We start from the raw sequence: 4,161 nt of genomic DNA, 5'->3' as shown, positions 1-4,161 counted from the left end.
AGGAGGAGGAGGAATCAGTTAGAATCTTAGAATCTCTTGGAAAGGACACTCTCCAACCTGTTGAGCTGCAGGCTGTGCAGTGTGCTTTAGGTTCCCAGCTTTGTGAGCTGACACCAACGCTGGGGTGAACCTTGGTAATGCAGATGTCCTTGAGCCAGTTGTGCTCCTTAAGTGACCCCAATAAATCTCATTGGTTCACCAAGTTAGGCTTTCGTAGTATCCACACTTTGGTCTGTTGTGAGTTCCCTATCTGGGGTGAGCAGACATGTTGTTTACCCAAGAAATTTTTGTCACAAGAGATGAACAATAGCCAGGCAGTGGTGGCGTATGCCTTTAATCCCAGCACTTGGGAGGCAGAGGCAGAGGCAGGTGGATTTCTGAGTTCAAGGCCAGCCTAGTCTACAGAGTGAGTTCCAGGGAAAAAAAATTCACTTTATCTCACACATACTCCAGAGAACACAGCAAAGAACTAATACATCTTAACCAGAGTGCCTGAAGCAGTGCACTGGAAACTAGAAACACTTATGTGAGATTCTTGTGGCTTGCAGGAAACCAAGACAGGAAGGTAAGGAAACATGCCTTTTCATTTCTCCTCAGCCTGGCTGGGTCCAGACTTCTGATGGATTAAAAAAAAAAAAAAAAAAGCTTAAAAAACCCAATTAATTGTAATACAGTAGCAAACAATTTGCACAGATTTCCGTTACTTTCACAAACCTCTCAGTTATAGGGACTTCATGTGGATGTATCGCCGGCAATACCGTGGATTCATTTTTTATTATTTCCCACAACAGGTGGCAAACCAAACTGTTGGGCAAGAACCCACTAGAAATTTACGATTATTAGCCTTTGTATTAGTCAGGGTTCTCTACAGTCACAGAACTTATGGTAGTCTCTATGTAGTAAAGGAATTTATTGATGACTTAGTCTGTAGTCCAACTCCCAACAAAGGTCAGCAGCAGCTATGAATGGAAGTCCGAGGATCCAGCAGTTGCTCAGTCCCACAAGGCAAGCAAGCGAAGCAGAGCAAGCCTTCCTTCTTCCAATGTCCTTATATAGGTCTCCAGCAGTGTGGCCCAGATTAAAGGTGTGTGCCACCAAACCTTTAATCCCAGATGGCCTTGAACTCGTAGATCTTCCTATCTTAATCTGAGATTCATAGTCACTATGCCTCAAAATCTCCATGCCAAGATTCAGGTTGGAAATTTGTATCTCTCAGGCTCCAGATTAGGGCCACAGGTGAGCCTTCTAATTCTGGATTGTAGTTCATTTCAAATATAGTCAAGTTGACAACCAGAAATAGCCACTACAGCCTGAGAGTTAGAGTTTTATTTTCTAAGTGAGAGAAAGGTGGTGCTAGGATGACTCACATTGACTAAAGCTCGGAAACCTTGAAACAAAGAAAGGGCTCTGAGGTTCCCTGCTGTGGGAAGAGATAAGATGGCTGCTCTAAGTCAGAGAGCCAGAAAATGGAAGCTGCCTACATCTTGGGGCAGATATTGATTTAACTGTGAATTTATAAAATTGGAATTATTTGCTTTTAGGATAGTTTTTTATACAGAATTTGTCTGAATTAAATGTGAAATTTCACCCGTGGTTCAGAACTAGGATAGGGAAAATTAGTTACTGATTTTAAGTAGAAAAGACAGTGATTATTGCCTGCTATGAACAGGTACTGATAAATGTCTTCAAAGGTGTCAGAAGTCCACAGAATATGACGTTTATGGGCATTTCTTTTTTAAAGATCATTTGACTAGAGACCTATCTGCTCCTGACAGCCCCCCTTTCCTGGATTCAAAGAAGAAATTGAGCATCAATGGAGTTGCTCCAGCTGTGGTGAGACAGCGACTAGACCAGAATTGCTTCAATTCATCTACAGACAAAAATACTGTCCAGAAAAAGGACACACTATGCAGAATAGTTGACTGATAATCTCTGCCAAAACAGGGTAATCAGCCCTTCAAAATGCTACATTACAAAGGTCTGTCAAATGATCCTGGGCCAGAAGGCTGAAGACTAATGATGCTCCAACATTTTGAAGTATAGGGACTGTCCAGGTGATCAACCGTCTCTATAAATTGGCTAAGTTTTGGAAGCTATGTTTTGTGCTTCTCATATTTTCAGGTAATATTAGTTGTTCTTGGATTTCTGATGGGGTTGAAGACTGATAATCTCATATACAACCCAAACTGTTTAGAATTGGGAAAGATGATATAGATTTGAGAGGATGGTTTTCAGACAGCATACAATCTAAAGCCAAGACATAAGTCAGGTGTAGAATTATGTCATTTTAGTTAGATGACAGTGTTCTATTTAATTGACAAAAAACGATGGAGTGGATGTTAGATCTATCTTGTACTTTATAAATTACAAAATGGTAATAGTTGTGCTCAATAAAAGAATCGTTTAAGTGGGTAGAAAGGGGAAAGTGTTGTGGATGGCCCTGGTGCTGTTTGTATTTTGATGATAATTCTGCTTTCCCAGGAGAGGTTGTCTGGAACAGGGAAAGAGTCACATGCTTAGGCAACTTCTTTTAAATAAAAGAACCAACACTGGTTTGGACTGAAGAGAGGAGGCAGGAGAGAGGGCTTTTGGACAAGGATGAGAGGACAAGATATAGTTGTCTCCCAGTTTAGATGGTGAATCCACCAGGACTTGCCACCAGAGGATTTAGATTGAATATGGCTTACAATATTAGGGTTCTAGTTGATGTGCCCAGCATTGATTCTGAACTAAGTTTGTGTGTTTTCCTTCACACAGCAGCTCGACTGGGTTCCACAGAGAAAGGTATAGAGCAAAGAGTGGGTTTGCCAGAAGTGCACCACAAAAGGCCAGTGGAGTTTTGAAGCATGGGGCTGGTGTGCTAGTGACCCCACCAGTGGGAATTTAGTAAGTTGGGTGGAGAGATTTCAGTGCTCTGAGTCAGAGTCTCCACAAAATGAGAACAGGCCGGCCAGCCCACTGGTGTCTTTCTGGCAATAGCATGGATTCATTTTTTTTTTTTTTTTTTAACTTCCCACAATGGCTATGCAGCTGCCATAAGCTTCTGAGACTCAATGTCATCTCAAAACACCAAATGCCAGAAAGCATCCAACCTTGGGGTATTGGGGTCCAAGAATCTCTGAAGAAAGAACCCAGACTCAAATAGTAATACAAAGGCAAAGAGTGTTTATTCTGCAGAAGTTACTAGCATGTGGAGTCAGCCATTCATCAAAACGGCAATAGATCAAGGGGCTCATAGGCCCCCTTTTATGCAGGGGAATTTTACAGAAGCGTTAGGTAACCTTTATCAGTGATATTAGTATAATTTTGATTGACTGCTATTAGTTCTACTATATTTGGTGAGACCTTGAAGAATTTTGGAAACCAGCTCAGTTCTGACCTTGTTATCTCGTCTGGCCAGGTGTTTCAGAAGCTGACTCTACCCTGGAGCTACCCTCCCTAGTTCAGAATCATCACTGACTAAAGAACCATTGTCAGTGGTTCCCTTTAAGACCAACTTCCTTCCCAGGGAATTTATTCCCAAGGTTTCCTGACAGCTCATAGAGCTAAAAGGCCACAATACAGGGCTGGGAGAGGTGGCTCAGTGGTTAGGAGCACTGACTGCTAATCTAGAGGTCCTGAGTTCAATTCCCAACAACCACATGATGGCTCACAACCATCCGTGATGGGGTATGATACCCTCTTCTGGTTTGTCTGAAGAGAGCAACAGGGCACTCACATAAAATTAAGAGAGCCACAATGCAGTCCCATTCTTAAGACTCTTTCATTTCACTATAAGGCAGCGCCTCACCCCCAACTACTCAAAACACAGGCCCAGTAAAAATTGAGGCCCTGGCTCAGAAAGACAAACACAGCATGTTCTATTTCCACACATGGAACTTATCTTCTCGTTTATGTGTGTTTGTGTGGAAGTGAATTAAATACCAAGGAACCAAAAAAAGGGGTATAGAGGGAGAAAGGGGTAAAGAGGTTTTAAGTAAAACACACATGAAAAGGGGTATACTAGTGGTGGAAGAGTGAGGAAGAGGGGAGAAGTTAGTCTAAAAAGTATGTGTGAAAATGAAAATAGCTGAAAGACCTTTTGTTCCCACTGAGGTTGAGTGACATTAATAGTTTGTTCTACAACTTACTTTTAGGCTTAATATTCATACAGCTTTATTA

The sequence above is a fragment of the Mastomys coucha genome, unplaced genomic scaffold (assembly GCF_008632895.1).
Source record: "Mastomys coucha isolate ucsf_1 unplaced genomic scaffold, UCSF_Mcou_1 pScaffold13, whole genome shotgun sequence".
Classification (NCBI taxonomy): Eukaryota; Metazoa; Chordata; class Mammalia; order Rodentia; family Muridae; genus Mastomys; species Mastomys coucha.
The sequence above is the reverse complement of the archived record's forward strand: the minus strand, read 5'-3'. Positions refer to the sequence as shown.